Below are 20278 nucleotides of genomic sequence, written 5' to 3'. Positions count from 1 at the left end.
ATCCTAAATTGTTGCTGATGGGGAATAACTTCATTGACTAATATACTTCCAAAACAACTTAGTTATTTTGTGTTATAAAATAATGATAATAATTTATGGAAAACGTCAGATAAAAGTGAGGTCTTATATAAAATAATTGAATCCATTTTATCAGACAAAAAATTTCAGAAGGCAGACGTTTTGTGTAACAACTCATTTTGTAAGCTCCACAAAACAGTTCAAAACTTTTTGAGGTCCTCGATAAACATTTTTTGTGGTAATGAGTTATTTGGAAACCTGCAGTTAAAAAAAATAATCAAATGATCCATACTTTTTTATTTAAAAAATGGATTTTTTAAAATAATTGACATAGACAGAACTGCACATATTTAATGTGTACAACTTGATGAATGTAAACATATGCAAACACCTGTGATACCATCACCACAATCAAGGTAACAGACATAATCAACACCTTGATGAGTTTCCTTTGTCCCTTTGTGTTTGTTTGTTTGGAGCCATAACTTTTTTATTTGAATGTCTTCTTTGTCTGAAGTACACTATGTTTCTCCACAACACAGGGGAGGAAATTCTGTTCATCTCTGTAACAAAATTACTCGGTAGCAGTGAGCACCTCTATTTTACACATAATGCACCTGACATATCAAAAGATTAAAAGAAGTGTCCAAAATCATTTGGCCAGTATCTGCTGAACAGGGACTCAAACAGAATCCTTTCAATTTGGTGGATTAGTTTCCACGTATGTCTTGCTAATTTTTCATGCCTTCTGATACATTTCCCAAATCAGAAACAGTATCCACAGCTGTGACTTTTGTCTAATTAAACCTGAGGATATTTGAGGCAAATATGCCTGAGTCAGTGTCTGACACATCTCCCTGGTGGGGAGTTCTAATTACTATTTGTTCTAGTTTTGAAAAAAATATATTATCCATGCCCAAGAATTGAAATTTTTCTGTAAGAGTGTAAAAGAGACAACTTGAATATTAGAATATATCAGGAGGAATACGCACAGACCCAGGAACACAATTTTTTTAAAAAGGAGTATGTATTTTGCTATTAAAATTGCCTGGGTGAAACCTAAATTGTGTTTAAAAATTTAAGATTAACCACTAAGCTAATATAAATAAAACATAATTTGAAACCAGTGGGGAAAATAAAATTGAATACAGAAAATGTGATGAAGCCATTAGAAATCAGAGAATAAGGAAAAGTAAATATACAATGAGCTTTGTGGCTCTAAGAGCCCAGATCTTCTTCTAGGGTAGTGTCTTTCAAACCACAGTCCACAGCACACTAGTGGTGTAAAATAAGTTAATGCATTGGGACCAACATTTATTTTTCAAATCACATAGAATATCCTAGGTTAGAATAGAATAGAACTGAATAGAATAGGATGTACTTGACAACATTGCAACTAGTAAGGATAAAAATAGTTTTGCGAGATTTTGTTTTAGTATGTGTGTGTATACATTTTTGTGCAGACATGTATTGCTCAAAGTATAAAATGTAGGGCTTCCCTGGTGGCGCAGTGGGTGAGAGTCCACCTGCCGATGCAGGGGACACGGGTTCGTGCCCCGGTCCGGGAGGATCCCACGTGCCGCGGAGCGGCTGGGCCCGTGAGCCAGGGCCGCTGAGCCTGCGCGTCCGGAGCCTGTGCTCCGCAACGGGAGAGCCCACAGCAGTGAGATGCCCGCGTACCGCAAAAAAAAAAAAAAAAGAAAGAAAAAGAAAGTATAAAATGTATTTCTTTAGTGAGTTGTGGCCAAAGTATTTGAAATCCACCTCTTTAGAACTTATAATCGGGAATATTCATACTAAAAGCAAAGAAAACCTATGTATTGAGTGATGGTGATAACACAGGTTCTTACTGAATGTTAAAATAATAATAATAACAACCTATAATGATAATAGCAAATATATAAAATTCTCATGTACCAGATTTCTAAGTGCTCTACATATCTTAGCATTGAATTCTACAACTCGACTCTGAGGGGTAAGTCTATTACTATCCCAATTTTAGGGTCAAAAAATATCAGTAAAAAGAAGGTAGCAAGTTGGGAAAACAATTCAAAAACAGGTAGAGGGTCTGTTTTTCTTGTAATGTGGCTGTTCGTGCTGTCTCCTTGACAGTGTTTCCTTCTGTCCCAATGGAGACTGAAGGTTCACTCACTTTTTTTAGGTCTCCTTTGTTTATTTGTAAAATTTTATTGGAGTGTAGTTGATTTACAATGTGGTGTTAGTTTCAGGTGAACAGCAAAGTGAATCAGTTATACATTAATCCACTCTTTTTCAGATTCTTTTCCCATATAGGTCATTACAGAGTACTGAGTAGAGTTCCCTGTGCTATACAGTAGGTCCTTATTAGTTATCTGTTTTATATACAGTAGTGTGTATATGTCATACCATAAAAAAGAATGAAATAATGCCATTTGCAGCAACATGGATGGACCTAGAGATTGTCATACTGAGTGAAGTAATTCAGACAGAGAAAGACAAATATCATATGGTATTGCTTATATGTGGAATGGAAAAAAAAAGGGTACAAATGAACTTCTCTACAAAACAGAAATATAATTACAGATATGGAAAACAAACTTATGGTTACCAGGGGGTAAGGGGAGGGAGGGATAAATTGGGAGATTGGGATTGACATAGACACATCATTTTTCCCTTTTTTTTTTTTTTTTTGTTTTGCGGTACGCGGGCCTCTCACTGTTGTGGCCTCTCCCGTTGCGGAGCACAGGCTCCGGACGCGCAGGCTCAGCGGCCATGGCTCACAGGCCCAGCCACTCCGTGGCATGTGGGATCTTCCCAGACCGAGGCACGAACCCGCGTCCCCTGCATCGGCAGGCGGACTCTCAACCACTGCGCCACCAGGGAAGCCCTCATTTTTCACTTTTGAAAGTAGTGATGAGGAAGGACTAGGAATGACTTTAACAATCATACTAGCCTCTGATCCATTGGTGTTCTCAGTCACAGATATTAGACCTGAGACCAGCAAGGACAGTGTTTTCTAGTCATTAGCAGTTCCAGTGCCATCGTGGTAGCTTCTGGGAGCACCGGGTGGGGAAGAGTTTTCAAATGATAAGCAGACCTCATGGGAAAATGGAATCATGTAAGTGATTAGACATGTCTGCTCTGAGCACAGGTAGGAGAGAAGAGATACACATAGCATTCTTCCATTTTTCATTGGTTTAACAAACGTGTGTATCAAGGTCCCAGCCTGTGTCTGGCGTAGTGATGCTGTGATGCACTGTGACCCAGAGGGACAAAGTCTCTGTCCTCATAAGGTTTATGTTCAAGTAGGAGAAGATGGTCAATAAAACAAATACACAGACAAGTACGTAATAACCCCCAGAGGGTGACCGTGCTGTAAAGAAACATAAAGCAGAGGAAAGGTAGAGATGCCTGGAGAGGGAGTGGTCGCTATTTCAGTTAGGGTGGTCAGCAAAGTCTTTGTGAATGCAATATCGTTACCGAGTCCAAGCACGTACTGCTCGCCACACGACAGGCCAATAAATCGAGAGATGATGTGTTGAGGCAAGGAATAGCGACTTTATTCAGAAAACCAGCAGACCGAGAAGATGGTGGACTGGTGACCCAATGGCCCATCTTCCCCGAGTTAGAATTCAGGCTTCTTTTATACTAAAAGGGGAGGGGGTGTGGCTAGTTGTTGAAAACTTATGGTGTCAGAATCCTTTGTTCTTGGCAGCTGTCCAGGTAGGTCTGGTCACCATGTTCCTATAAACCTCCAACTAGACAAATGTTATTCTCTGTTCTGCAACTTTTTATCTCTATGTGAATGGGAAAGTGTTATACCTTTAAAGGTCAGAGCCTTGAGAATGGGCTCTCCTGTGTATTTCAGGCTATAGGCAACATTTTTAACTTATAGCAAAATCCTTAGAATACAAAGGTCAAAGTAAAAGAAACGGATCCAATATGGAGTCAGATTTGTTCTTCACTATTACAATATTTTAGCAAAGACTTGAATGAAATGCAGGCGTGGGAGAATAATATATTTCAGGCAGAGGGAAGATCAATCCCAAATATCTTTAGAGTATCTGGCATAACACCATATAAATAAAACTTACCTAGCTCTGTTAATCATCTGCTTTTGTCTGAGTGAATTTGGGCTACAAGGCTGGACACTGGAATGCCAACAGTAGTTATTTTGGGGGCATAAGATGGTGGGGGAAAGAGGAACATCTTTTATTTTCTTTACTGTGCATTTCAAAATTGTTAGAATCTTTTCCAAAAATCACATCAGACTCTATAATAAAAACATTACATTACTTACTTTATTTATGCATGGCATACACTCAGACTTAATGCAATTGGTCTTGAGATTGGACGAACGGATATTTGTCTGACTAGTTTTCCTATGACCAATAGGAAAGCTTCCAGGCAATTTTTTTTTTTTTTAAGGAAAGGAAGTTATTGATTGTTTGCCAACTCAGACACTTGTGTTCCCACATTTCAGTGACCTGTGTGAAATTATTATACCCTGAATTCCTTTCTCCCTGGCTCTGATCTTCTGATGCAGTTGCCATGGAAACACATACAGATTCAGTAGATGTGCAGAAGTTCTAAGGTCTGAGATAAGAGAAATAAGACAGACAGCAAATGGACTGGCACAAATGATGCTTGCAGACTGGGTCCTCAGGTGTAAGAATTTTGTCCATCACTTTGGAGGAGGTGCCAGGTGAAGCCTCATTTAAGCCTCAGAAATTCTGAGTTAGCAGCTGCAAATCAGAGGATGGGAATCCATCCGGAAGGACCCGTATTTTCTCCTTTGGACTCAAGTTCAAAGAAGACACAGTGCATGAGGGAGCTTAGTCCAGAGTCGACATGAAGCGACCACAGTCCTCATAACCAGGGCCGTTAAAAAGCACAGATGACTCTGGCTGGGTGGAACTGTGTTTCCTGGGAAATCCGTACAAACTGGAGACTTTGGTATTCCGATAACAAGAACTTTGAATCACGTATTATTTTGGTAAACCTGCCATAGAGCCAATCTCTGTTGATTGTTCCGTCTTCTAGGATCATTTTTCTATTTAAGTCTATCATTTCTTTTAAAAATTGATATTGATCTTTCCACCAGTAAAAGAGAGGAGTGCCATCATTTTCAGGGATAGTTAATAATGCTTCAAAATGCTAGAGTGAGAGCGTGCAGCAGTCTGATTACGTAGCTTCAGAGTGTTAAATCTCCTCCGAAAAAGAAGAGCTAATGCACAGGTATGATTTTAGTGATGACTGAAATCTGAACTAATGAGCGCTTGTAGGCTAATTCACATAATGAAGGTCTTTAAGTATTAGGGACCCAAATCGATACTCGTTATCTACTTTATGTTTAAATTCCTTTTAAACTTATTTCTTATCTTCTCCATTTTAAAAGAAATGATGCAGGGGCAGACGAAAAATAAATTTGCATTATTAAACCATTAGAATCTAGAATAAAGGAAGCTTAGTGTAGGGTATATATAGAATCTCTTACTACCCTCTCAGTTTTCTTTGAATCTAAATTTAAACTCAACTCAAATCGAAACTAAAATTTTAAATTTGTTTTAATTGATAAGGTCCGTTTTTAAAAATAAGGTAATTATCAACATGTATCAAAAAAGATTTTCAAATTCCGTTTTCCAAAAATTTGCCTTACTGATATTTCTAGCTTCCCATTCTCTCCAGAACCTCATGACTCCTCCTTCCAGAGGTGGACTCTGTTTTCCTTTCCCCTGAAACTGGGCTGAATTTGTGATTATCTCAAGGAAGAGAAAGCAGGGGACATGACTGTGTGTGACTTCCAAGGCTGGGTTGGGAAAGGAGATACGGCTTCCCCTCAGCTCTTGCTTAGCTTGTTTGCTAACCCTTGGGACACAGACCTCATGGTGTGAGGAAGCCAAGTAGCCTCTTGTCTCTGGTCCAGCCCCATCCCTGGTGATCCCCAACATCAACGACCAGCATGTGAGGGAGCTGCCCTCAGCCTCAGCTGATCTGAGCCCCAGCTGGCACTAAGTGAGCAGATACAAAGCTTCTCAAATTGCAGGGGACTGCGGGAAGTGGTTATGTAGATATATATACCACATCTTTTTTTTAACGTTGTTTTTTATTGTGGTAAAAGTCATATCATATAAAACATACTATTTTAACTATGTCTGTACAATTCGGCGGCACTAAGTACATTCACATTGTTGTGCAACTGTCACCATCTTCCATCTCCTGAATTTTTCACCTTCCTAAACTGAAACTCTGTCCCCATTAAACACTAACTCCCCCTTCCCCTTCCAACTAAAAAGAGAACTACCGTACAACCCAGCAATCCCACTCCTAGGCATATACCCGGAGAAAACCGTAATTCAAAAAGATACATGCACCCCAGTGTTCACTGCAGCACTATTTACAATAGCCAGGTCATGGAAGCAACCTAAATGCCCATCACCCGAGGAACGGATAAAGAAGATGTGGTACATATATACAGTGGACGATTACTCAGCCATAAAAAGGAAAGAAATTGTGCCATTTGCAGAGATGTGGATGGACCTAGAGACTGTCATACAGAGTGAAGTAAGACAGAAAGAGAAAAACAAATATACCACATCCTGTTTATCCATTCATCTGTTGATAGACACTTAGATTGTTTGCATATCTTGGCAATTGTAAATAGTGCTGCTATGAACATTGGGGTGCATGTATCTTTTCGAATTAGTATTTTTGTTTTTGTTTGGTTTGGTTTGGATATATACCCAGGAGTGGAATTGCTGGGTCCTGTGGTAGTTCTGTTTTTAGCGTAAATTTTGGAATGTCAAGTCAACTAATATGGCAGGCCTGGGAACAACTGCCTTACAACAGCTAAATAATCAAATACTGTAATGGTTTAGCATCTTAAAGTTGAAATATCGGGATTTACATCATTCTCAGCCACAGGCACATTGTTTCAACAGCTTTAAAACCCTTCAGAATAACTAGAACGTCCCAATCAACCTTGGTGCACACAACTTCTGATGCATATTAGCTCATGGAAATCAATGTATTTAGACAGAATAATATGTACATCACCAAGCAAAGATGAGTCCCAATTTAATGGGGCCTGAAATTCCTTCTCTGTGTCAAACACAGTGGGAAGTTTCACCTGCCAGCCGTGTCCATTGTTTATGCCTTCAACCTGACTTCGTGGAATTACCAGGGGTTGAAACTGAGACCAGGTAAGCTGTGCAAACTCCCTGGGTTTTTTTTGGTTTTTTTTTTTTTTTTTGCTGTACGCGGCCCTCTCACTGTTGTGGCCTCTCCCGTTGCGGAGCACAGGCTCCGGACGCGCAGGCTCAGCGGCCACGGCTCACGGGCCCAGCCGCTCTGCGGCATGTGGGATCTTCCCGGACCGGGGCACGAACCTGTGTCCCCTGCATGGGCAGGCGGACTCTCAACCACTGCGCCACCAGGGAAGCCCCTCCCTGTTGTTTTTTGGTTTTGTTTTTCCCTTTGTAGCACGGATCATGGGTGCAAATAATACACAATTTGTGGAATTTTCTAAGGGTCCCCATCACCCAAGAAGTGACTTCAATGAATGAATGAAGCAGGTAGACTGCAGTCAACTGGAAGGTTGTGCAAACAATACAAGGTGGCTTATAAACATCACTTGAAGGTGTGACATGTGCCTGTTTTATAGATAAATAGAAGCTCCAGAAAGAATAACTCCTACTCTCAGAATATTAATACCATATTTCACATGTATGCTCTGTCAAGCAGATCTCTATCTTAAATCATAGTTGGTAATTTCCTAAAGTTGGAAACATATGTTAAGGTATAAATACTCATGGCATGCCACACCTATACCCCGTTAGACAGCTCAAGGAGCTTCAACATCCTCTACCTACTCAGCCACCTAATAAGCAAGGCTATCTATGAAATTCTGATGCCCTGTATTCATACCCATTAAAATACATATTTGTTACTTATTTGTAATTACTCATATATTTAAATAAGGTGCCAGTAACTCAATATATCCCACCCTAGTAAACAATGGTACCAAGAAATGCCTATATTTTTCAGGAATTTACTACCTAGGAGAAGGGAAGTAGGTAATTCTACTACAAGGGAAAGAAGTTGCTATAAAAGGTCTTAATAAAATTATCCAGGAGCACAAATAATGAAAGACTCCCTGTTAAGTTGGAATCTTCAATGAAAGTGCCACAAAATAGGAAAAAAAGTGTACAGGGCTCTGAAAATCAAAGACAGGGAATGGCATCCCAGAGGTAAGGAGCAGTCTATGCAAAGGTGCAGAGGTCAGAAGATCGTGAGTCTACTAATAGCCATGAGAAAAAGAATATTTTTGAAAACATCTCTAATCCACTAAATACCAAGCCACAATAAACTCACATAAAATAATCATCTTTATTAAATATACTAAGAAGACAATCCGTTCTTTCTACAAATTGAATTATATTAATATTAACTACCATTTGGAGTATCCATCCTAGACCAGAATCTCCTTCTGGCCAAAATTTACTTCCGATATTTAGAACATCTCAGCAAGATTTATTATGTTAATATCCTGTTTACAAATGGAAAACAAAACACAAACAATCAAAAAACAAAAAGAAAAAAAATGAGATTCAGGTTAAGAAACTTTTTCAAAGCCACCCTTAATCTAGTACCTTTGAAATTCAAACCCAAGTCTCCTTAGTACCAAAGCATTTAACCATTTTTAATGCTTCATGTTATTTCATGGTATAAGGGGAAGGAGAAATGAATGACCTACTTAAGAAAAGAAACTTTCTGATGATGCTTTGAAGCAATACTTGACATCAGATTGAAAGAACATTCTATTTGTATTGTTAATCTGTGGATTTTAATTACCCTCCCTATGTCAATGGTTCAACCTTAGCAACAACTGAGAAATATCTCTTCTGCTGGGAATTAGCCAGTCCACCCTGGAAATAGGTAGCATCTGTAGGGACCCAGGAACAATACGTTTAAGACGGAGGGCTGGAGGATCTGATCGTTATTCATATAATTTCTAAAATGAGCTTGGCTTTAGATTTAACAATCATCACTTACTGTCATGGCCAAAATACAGCATCTTTATCTGCACTGTCCCAGTGGTGAGAATAGAAGTCGTTAGAGATACTTCTGGATTGATGAATTCCCATTGGTAGGATATTCAAAAATATAATTATCAGAAAATAGATTAAATGGCTACTAAGCCTATGGGTAATTATCAATTTTATAAGAAATCAAGATATGCTAAATAAAAAAGCAACATGTACTCCGTATTTATGATTCTGGGAAGGCCAATGCTCTCAGTGAAGACAGTTAGAAATAGATGAACAAAAGTAAACAAAGGAATAATTGAAAAATTTCCATGAATGCAATAGGGCACTAAGACATTAACAATGAACTCCAGGCCTGGCTCCAGGGAAATACAGAGACCCTAGGAGGTAAGCACAGCTTTTCCGCTGTGGCTGGTGACTTTGCCTATCAAAGTGTCAGCCCCAGTATTTATTATACTATTTCGTTTCATTTAGTCACCATTAATTGTCTAGAGTGCTTTTCCAAAGTCGTTAGCTGAGATCCTCCACAACTAATATGTGCTTGCTGTGGGCCATTAGTGGGAAGCGTCGAATTTTCTCCTTTCCAAACAGTACAACTACGTAGGAACAGGGATGATTTATACACAACCAGAGAGGATTTTGTGAACTCCTTTTCAAAGTGGTAGGAAGAATAAAAGATTTAACAGCTATTTTTACATCTAAACCTTCCCGTGGTTTTTAGGGGGAAGGAAAGTCGGTATTGATACGGTACAGATATTAATTTTCAAAGCTCTCTGCAGTCTTCATGCATGAAGTTGAGGAGGACCATAATAAAACATGGAACAGAAAAGCAGAAAGAGCCCTGTTTACCACCTTGCAGTTTTCTTGCATAAACGTGAGATGCATCTTCTAATGAATTCTGTGCCTGCCGCGGATTCATTCTCAGTAGCAGGCTCTTGGCTATCCAAAGCCATTCTGGTAGAGATCAGAACTGGTAAATTTCCTCAGGGTGGCCAGACATAGAGCAAGACAGTCTGAAGTAGACAAGGGAAGGGCTGAGCTGACCATATGCTAGTCAGATGGGGACACCAACCTGGCAGCAAGTCAGCAGGTAGCTAAATGGGAAGCAGGTCTGTGTAGCTGAGTCACTGAGCTCCCGGATTCTGGAAGGAAAACTCACAAATCTAAACTGAATTCCTGCTTCCTTTACTTATTAACCTCCGTAAACTTCAATTTCTTTCTTTCTTTCTTTTTTCAGTTAAGATTTTGTTTTAGAGTACTTTTAGGTTCACAGCAAAATTGAGGGGAAAGTGCAAAGATTCCCATATAGAAGAACCAGAGGGGCTTCCCTGGTGGTGCAGTGGTTGAGAGTCTGCCTGCCGATGCAGGGGACGCGGGTTCGTGCCCCGGTCCGGGAAGATCCCACATGCCGTGGAGAGGCTGGGCCCGTGAGCCATGGCCGCTGAGCCTGCGCGTCCGGAGCCTGTGCTCCGCAACGGGAGAGGCCACAACAGTGAGAGGGCCGCGTACCGCAAAAAAAAAAAAAAAAGAACCAGAGAAGAACATCTGTAACAAATGATAAACCTACATTGACACTTCATAATCACCAAGAGTCCACAGTCTGCATTAGGGTCAACTTGGTATTGTCCATTCTGTAGATATGGACAAATGTACAATGACTTTTCTTTTCGTCATTATGGTCTCATACAGAATATTTTCACCGCCCTAAGAATCCTCTGTGTTCTGCTTATCCAACCCTCCTACCTCCAAACCCTGGCAAATCACAGACCATGATTAGTTTTGCCTTTTCCAGGATATCATATAATTGGAGTTGCACAGTATGTAGCCTGAAGAGTAGTCTTTTCGGATTGGCTTCTTGCACTTAGTAATTTGCATATCAGTTTCCTCCGTGTATTTTTGTGCCTTGATGTCTCACTTCTTTTTAACACCAAATAATATTCCATCTACTGGGTGTGCCGCCGTTAATTTATCCATTCATGTTGATTCCGGGCCTGGAGCTTTCTGTTTTGGAACGTTATGAATTTTGATTCAATTTCTTTAATAGTTATAAGCTTAGTCGGAGTGTCTATTTCTTCTTGTTGAGTTTTGGCAAATTGTGTCCAGGAATTGGTCCATTTCGTCTAGGTTATAAAATTTGTCAGTATAGAATTGTTCATAGTAATTCTTTAATATCTTTTAATGTCCATGGGATCTGCAGTGATGTCCCCTCATTCATTTCTGATATCAGTAATTTGTGTCCTTTCTCTTTCTTTCTTAGCCTGCTTAGAGGCTTATCAATTTTTTGGACCTTTTCAAAGAACCAGATTTGGGTTTCAGTGATTTCCTCTACCGATTTCCTGTTTTCAATTTCACTGACTTCTGCTCTAATTCTTAATTATTTATTTTCTTCTTCTTACTTTGGATTTAGTTTGCTCTTCTCTTTCTAGTTTCCTAAGGTGAGAACTTAGGTTACTGATTTTCAGTATATTTTCTTTCCTAATATATGCATTCAGTGCTATGAATCTCCCTTTAGGCACTGCTTTTGCTGTATCCCACAAATTTTGATAGACTGTGTTTTCATGTTCATTTGGCTCCATATCTTCAATAAGCCCAGCTAAAGTCATGATATGTTTTGTACCAGTTAGCTGTTGCCATCATAATGCTGTGTAATAAGTAATCCCCCAATTCAGGAACTTTAAACAATAACCACTTATTATTATTCATAAGACTATGGGTAAACTGAGCAGTTGTGCTGATCTTGACTGGTATTACCTTAGCATTTTGTTTGTTTGTTTCCCCAGTTTTGCCTGACATTCATTTACATGCCTGGCTGTCAGCTGACTGTGGGCAAATTTAGGATAAAATGGCTATGCTTTACCTGCTCTGTCACCCTGAGCAGGTGAGCCCAGGCTTATTCTCATGCTAGAGACAAGAAAACAGCAGAAGCATGCAAGCCCTCTTGCAGCTAGACGCAGAAATGGCCCATCGCCACACTTGACTAAAATAAGTCACGTGGCCACACAAATTCAAGTTTGGAAAGGGTTGGAAAATATTTATAGATTGAGGGCTTCTAGGAAGGAGGAGTGTTCTTTCCTTTGTCCTGCTTTGCAGCTTTCAGCAGCTAGAGAGATGGGGGAGAGCCTTCAAGCACAGGAGATGCATGAAGGACCAGTTGGAAGGTGGCAGGAATGATGAGGCAGGTCTGTGGGTGTGGCCCTGGCGGCATCTGCTACACCTCCAGTTTTGTCTGCCCAAAGACCTCCCTTCCTTCCTTAGCTGAGCCCACTTCCAATCAGCCTTGTTCTTCAACATGGACATACTTCTCTAAGAAAGCCTTTCCTTAGCCCTGACGTCCTGATTGGTGCCCCTCTGCAATGTCCCAGGATTGCTTGCACCTCCCATCATAGAATTCATCACCTCGTCGTTTAATTGACTCTATTCCCTACTCAGGCATGAGCTGTTCGAAGGCTGGGATTTTGTCGACCATTGAGTTCCACAGTGCCTGGGACATAATACACATTCGATAAACACTTGGTGTATTTTAAAGAGCCTTTAAACTCAAATTTAAACCTCATTGTATAAACCTGAGTTTGCTTTCCCATTGGATCCTGAACAAATAAGTTACGTCTTCTCAGTGACATGGCATTCAACACACATGAACTTGGGAAGAGCATCCTCTCTCTGCCAAGGGCAAAAATCACCTTTCAGGACCTCCAAATGGAAACTGTAGCACAGCCAAGACAATGAAGCTGTAATAGGGTTTTTCAGCTGGATAATTGGGTTTTTCCAAATATATGCGTAGTTTACGTTTCCTTGTATTAATCACTTGTGGAAAATAAGTTGCTGTTAAACAAAATAGTGTATATGACAACAGTCAATAGACCCGCAGCGGCTTTTCTCTCTCACACTTGGTTAGGTAAAAAGTGTTTGCCATAATGTGCTCTCAAACAGAGGTGGCTGCTAGTATTGGGGACAACAACCCAAGACTGTCTCATGCACGCTGCTGTTTGACCAAGGACCAGGGATGGAGTAAAGAGCAGCCTCAGACACTGAGTCTAAACAAGGCGATGACGGTTACCATTAGCTACTGTCCCAACTTACTCAAAAGCTCTACCGAGGAATTCAGGAAGCTCTGGAGAAGGAAGTGTCTCTCTTTCAGGAAGCTGGCCCAGCCGTCAGTCTGGTTTTCCCTCCACTGTGGTACTTACACACACCTTCCCCATGCCCGAAAGAACTCCCCAGTGCAAAGTCATGCATGATGCTGGGCAGGCCATTAACCTCAAGGCTTTTGCTTCCTATGAGGAAAGGGTGCAGAGAGGGGCAGGTGTAGGGCTTCAGGCTTTTCCTGCAGCAGCAGCAAAGGTGTGCTCCATTTTCTGTTCTTTATTTCTTCCATTTTTACTAAGACGTAATTGACCTACAGCACTATATAAGTTTAAGGTGTACAGCATAATGATTTGGCTTACATCATGAAATGATTATCGCAATATGTTTAACAAGCGTCCATCATGTCCCATGGATCCAAAATTAAAGAAATAAACAAAAATTTTTTCCGGCTTCCCTGGTGGCGCAGTGGTTAAGAATCCCCCTGCCAATGCATGGGGCACGGGTTCGAGCCCTGGTTGGGGAAGATTCCACATGCCGCGGAGCAGCTAAGCCCGTGCGCCACAACTACTGAGCCTGTGCTCTAGAGCCCGCGAGCCACAACTACTGAAGCCCACACGCCTAGAGCCCGTGTTCCGCAACAAGAGAAGCCACGAAATGAGAAGCCCGCGCACCCCAATGTAGAGTAGCCCCCGCTCGCTGCAACTGGAGAAAGCCCGTGCGCAGCAACGAAGACCCAACGCAGCCAAAAAAAATTTAAAAAAAAAAATTTCCTTGTGATGAGATCTCTTAGGAGTTACTCTCAACTTTCGTATCTAACTTACAGCAGCGCTAATTATATCTATCACATTGTACATCACATCCTCAGTACTTATTTATCTTAGAACTGGGAGGTGCCATCTCTGCGTTATAAGATAAATAAGTATTGGGGGTGTACTTGACCACCTTCACCCAATTCCCCCTCCCCACCCCTCCTTCTGGTAACCACAATTCTGATCTCTTTTTCTATGAGTGAGTTTGTTTGTTTTTGAAGTATAATTGACTTACGATACTATGTTAGTTCCTATTACATGTCCTAATGATTCTATATTTCTGTACATTTCAAAGGATCACCATGATTAAGTCTAGTGACATTAAATATGTCACCATACGAAGATATTACACAGTTATTGACCATATTCCCCACACAGTACATTTCATCGCCGTAACTCACTTATTTTGCACCTGGAAGTTTGTACCTCCTACTCTCCCTCACCTATGTCCCTCCCCCACCACACCTCTCCCCTCTTGAACAACCACCTGCTTGTTTGCTGTATCTATAACTCTGTTTCTGTTTGGTTATGTTTGTTCATTTGCTTTGTTTTTTAGATTCCGCATGTAAGTGATATCATACAGTAGTTGTCTGTCTCTCTCTGACTTATTTCGCTTAGCATAATGCCCTCTAGGTCCATCCTTGTTGCCACAAATGGCAAGATGTCATTCCTTTTTATGGCTGAGTAATATTCCATTGTGTGTGTGTATATATATATATATATATATATATATATATGTATTTATATACCACATCTTCTTTATCCACTCATCTATTGATGGGCACTTAGGTTGCCCATCTTGGCAATTGTAAATAATGCTGCAATTAACATAGGGGTGTATATATCTTTTCTAATTAGTGTTTTTTTGGTTTAATCTTCAGATAAATACCCAGGAGTGGGATTGCTGGATCATATGATAGTTCTATTTTTAATTTTTTGAGGAACCTCCATACTGTTTTCCACAGTGGCTGCACCAATTTACATTCCCATCAACAGTGCACAAGGGCTCCCTTTTCCCCACACCCTCACCAACAGTTTTGTCATCTTTTGATGATGACTATCCTGACAGGTGTGAGGTGATATCTCATTTTACTCTGGATTTGCATTTCTCTGATGATTAGTGACGTTGAGCATCTTTTCATTCACCTGTTGGCTATCTGTATGTCTTCTTTGGAAAAATGTCTGTTCCGATCCTCTGTCCATTTCTAAAATTCTTTTTTTTTTTCTTTTGCTGTTGAGTTGTATGCATTCTTTGTATGGGTTTGCTCTATTTTCACTCCTGCCTTCAACCTTTCTCATCAGAATGAAGAGGAGGGTCTGTACAAAAGATCCTGCAGGTGTGTGCGAATTTCTCCATATCCAGGGCAGTTAGAGGTTCCATAACTTCACAGTAGCCCACTCCCAGCTTTGAGCAATTTGTTAAAATTGCTGTTACCCAGTTCAGGTAGCCATCCCTCCCCCTCGAGCTCTTCTTCAATAGAAACAGATCATGCCATCCAATTGTCCTTAGCTGAAGGGCTGACCCTGAGCGGACTTTAGGATGTATAACTACCCAACAATATCAGTTCTCTGATAGGTTAGATAAAAGTCGTGATTTTTGGTGTAGTTGACCTTTTTCATTGCTAAGTTGAAAGCAGTGCTCTTTCCAGTGAGTCAAAACCTCTTTCATGCTTTGAAAGGAATTAAACAGATGAGTGAAGTAAGAGCCCCAGCAAGGGTGAATATAAATTGTTGGAAACTAATTGTAGCCATGTAAACAGTCATTTTCGATTAGACTAAAATGCAACAGCAAGGAAGATACATAGTAAATATGTCATTGCTGTTTGACAAGCCTGCAGTTTTCTCCTTTCCAAATTAATGAAAAGCCTCTCTCCTTTAGAAAAAAAATGCTTTAAAATATTTTTGAAATTTAAAGCATTTCAATTAGGTAACCAATTTTAGAAAGAAATCGAAAATGAAAATTAGAAAATAAAAACAAAATTAAAATGATTAAAATCCTACCTCCCAAAGGGGAAAATCTATTAGTAATTGGCAAATCTTCCCGTTCAGTAGTAAATGGTTATCTAGGGTTTTATGAACATGAGTGTTGGCTTCAGTTTCTAAATAATTTGGTTTCAAATAGCATTTCCAAAATAATGGCATGCATACAAAAAGGTACACTTTCAGGCAAAATGTCACACGGGAAAATTAAAAAGTCAGACATTTCTTGGACTTATTACTGATGAGTACTGGACCTGAGTTTACAGGATAGATATCTATATATACATGTGTGTGTATGTGTATAACATGACTACAGCATGGTTTGCTATTCCTTATGTACCTGCATGAAGTCGTATCCAGATTTAAAACTTGTAGCTCTCTGAACCTGTATCCCTCTTAACCCAGCTCTATTATAAGTCATACTGTGGTTTTCACAAGCCAGTCTAAGACCTTTTGGGCTTGTTTTTTTTTTTATCATTCTTTATTTTTTATTAAAGTATAGTTGATTTACAATGTTTCAGGTGGAAAGTGAATACATATATATATATATATATATATTCGCTTTGCTTTTTCAGATTCTTTTCCATTATAGGTTGTTACAAGACACTGAATATATTTCCCTGTGCTATACAGTTGGTCCTTGTTGTTTACCTTGTTGATCTATAGTAGTGTGTATCTGTTAAACCTACATTCCCAATGTATCTCTCCTCCCCCCCGCTTTTTCCCTTTGGTAACTGTACGTTGGTTTTCAATCCAAGACCCTTTGAATCTGTCCTCCTATTTAAAATCAGTAACTAATTACCCAGTGCCTTCTCTAGCTCCTCATGGCCTGGGGAGTGGATTTTGCCATTTGTAATGGGGCTGCTGTTTTGACTTCAAAGTCAGTCGCAGATGCTCACGTGCTGGTCAGATGGTGCAGGAGCCACGTGGGCTGGATTCAGGAGATTTAAATAAATGCCTGAGCAACAAAGATGGCCAAGCGACTTTTCTTTCTTACAAAGAAATGACTTCATTGCACACACAAAATCATTTCCCTCGGCAATAAGATAAGCAGGTGGCTGCAATTTATATCAATTAAATTGTGACCTTGATTCTGTAATTTGCATTTTTTCTTTCTTAATGATAGCTTTTTATCAAAACTGCTGATGGATAAGCACTTACGAGGTTTGATTTTTCTGTGTCTGCCTTCTTTTTTTCACTACTTAGAAAAGTTTTAATAAGAAATATAACCACGCTCCAACTGAAACTTAATGAATGAAAGACTAATGCATTTTCTTTGGATTAAAAAAATTGCAAAGCCAAGTAGAGCACTTTTGGAAATGATGAATATGGAAATGATGATTCTGCATGTTGGTCTTGAAAAGTTTTGTCTGAGTGATCATTACAAATCAATTTATTTTTCTTGAAAAAAATTTCCAAACTTGAAATAGAGCATAAGGCAAGTTAGATAGCAGCTAATGCAAGGAGTTAACGCAAAACTGGATGAGTTGATGAGGGACTAGTTACAAATAATGATGCAAGTTGTTTTTGTTAGGAACTAATTTTCCATGATTTTATTGTATTATGTTTTTCCTGCTGTAGTTATATTGATGTGTCCCAGTACGCTGGGCAACAACTTGGTTTGTGGAAGTCATTAGGGCAACAGGAGGATGGAATGAGAAGCTTGATTTGCAGTTTTGTAGGCATCTGGGATTCATATCGCCCTCCTCTGAGCCACGCAACGCTCCATTTTGCATCTAACGGTTTCGCAGTTTTCAATTTCAATCAACTCCACCGTTAGCATCATCGCCATCAACACGACTTGTTTTTCCTGAAGTCCTGCCTAAATCTTCAAAAACCACCAGACAAACAAAGGTAGCCTGACTCTATCGCTAATACAATTCCCGAAAGCATTTTAACAACTGTATATACATGTATACACGTATGTACTTACACACATATAATATGCACGTATGTATACAAACATATACTATATGCAATGTAATATTCATATTTTAAGTGTATAATACATGTTATAAATAGACATACACAACATATCTTTGTACTTTATGCATGTACAATATGCATACACAACATATCTTTGTACTTTCTTTGAAAGTTCTTAGACTTACGTTCATCCACTCAGACAACAGATATTTCCTGGGGACTATCTATCTGCTGGCCACATTGTCACATGGTGTGAGGTGTTATAAAAAAGGCAAAGCCCATCCCTTTTGTCACGTGCAGTCACTGACAATTTAGTGCAATTGGATTTTGAGGGGCAAGTGAGGACCACGAAGCAGATAACGAGGGGGTTCCGATGGGAAGGGAGGATAGTATTACTAATAAGAGCCGTAAATAATAGTGACAGATAGTGACAGTGATTATAGTGATGATGTCATTCATGAGGAAGATTGTTCAGCAGAGAGCTCTTCGTGCCTCCCCCAAACACATGGGATAGGTATGCTTTCTGCCCTAGTGATGTCCGGCTTGACCGTGGATTTACTTTGGCCAGTGCAACGTGGACAGGAGTGGTAGGGTGCCAGTTAAAAAGTATGCCTAGTTTCTGCCAGTCCTGCTTTCAAAAAATGTCATTGACAACAGAGCTTTTCATCATATTCTGATGGGCAGAAAACTGCTGACTTTAAGGCACGTCGAATGTATTTGCTTATTGTCAATGATGAACAGGAAAGACCCACAGTAGTGTATCATTAAAAAAATGTTTGCATGGGGCTTCCCTGGTGGCGCAGTGGTTGGGAGTCCGCCTGCCAATGCAGGGGACACGGGTTCGTGCCCCGGTCCGGGAAGATCCCACATGCCGCGGAGCGGCTGGGCCCGTGAGCCATGGCCACTGAGCCTGTGCATCCGGAGCCTGTTCTCCGCAACGGGAGAGGCCACGGCAGTGAGAGGCCCGCGTACCGCAAAAAAAAAAAAAAAAAAAAAAAATATATATATATATATATATATATATATGTTTGCATGTAAAGAAAATCGCTGGTCCTCATATTGATTCCACATTTTCAAAATAAAGCCATCCCCTGGTACTGAAATTTGCAAGGTTCAATGTAAAACAGTGAATACATAGAGTTCATGTATAAGCAGATGGAGTAAGAACAGTTTCCCTCTATTTCAGTGTTTCACAGTTTTGTTCAGTGTTCATTCCCTGGTGCCCTGTATACTGTCTGGTACAGAGTAAATTGTTAATAAGTATTTCTCAGTAAGAGAATCAAGTTCAGAAACAGCACTCAGTATTTGATCAATTTGTTCATTCAGCAAGTATATATTTGTTGAGTAAATAAGCAAACCTTAGAACTATTCACAGGTACCATTTCCAGTGTCCTTCTGAGAACACAGCTGGTCATCTGATTGCCCTGTTTTGCAAGGAGGTGGGACCATGTGAATTGTTTGAGCTGATGGAAAATGAAAAATGGAAGCACTTTCTTGCTTGGTCTTGACTCCCCACCTCACTTCTTTGCCTCCATGATTATGAAATCTTGGTTTTTTTTTTTAATTTATTGAAGTATAGTTGATGTACAATGTTGTGTTAATTTCTACTGTGCAGCAAAGTGTCTCAGTTATGCATATATATACATTCTTTTTCATGTCCTTTTCCATTATGGTTCATCACAGGATATTGAATATAGTTCCCTGTGCTCTACAGTAGGACCTTGTTGTTTATCTACTCTATATACAATAGTTTGCATCTGCTAATCCCAAACTCCTAATCCGTCCCTCCCCACCCCCTTCTCCTTTGGCAGCTACCAGTCTGTTCTCTATGTCCCTGAGTCTGTTTCTGTTTCATAGATAAGTTCATTTGTGTCATATTTTAGATGTCACATATAGTGATATCATTTCCTCTTTCTTTTTTAAAAAACTTTTATTGGAGTATAATTGATTTACAATGTTGTGTTAGTTTCAGGTGTACAGCAAAGTGAATCAATTAAACGTATGCATATATGGACTCTTTTGTAGATTTTTTTCCCATATAGGTCATTACAGAGTATTGAGTAGAGTTCCCTGTGCTATACAGTAGGTCATTATTTGTTATCTGTTTTATATATAGTAGTGTGTATATGTCAGTCCTAATCTCCCAATTTGTCCCTGGCCCCCTTTCCACCCTGGTAAACATAAGTTTGTGTTCTACATCTGTGACTCTATTTCTGTTTTGTAAATAAATTCATTTGTACCTTTTTTTTTTTTTAGGTTCCACATATAAGCGATACCATATGGCATTTGTCTTTCTCTTTCTGACTTACTTCATTCAGTATGACAATTTCTAGGCCCACCCATGTTGCTGCAAATGGCATTATTTCATTCTTTTTTATGGCTGAGTAGTATTCCATGGTATATATGTAGCACATTATCTTTATCCATTCATCT

This window comes from Leucopleurus acutus (assembly GCF_964270905.1).
Source record: "Leucopleurus acutus genome assembly, chromosome: 13".
In the NCBI taxonomy this organism is placed as follows: Eukaryota; Metazoa; Chordata; class Mammalia; order Artiodactyla; family Delphinidae; genus Leucopleurus; species Leucopleurus acutus.
This window is presented reverse-complemented; position numbering follows the sequence as displayed.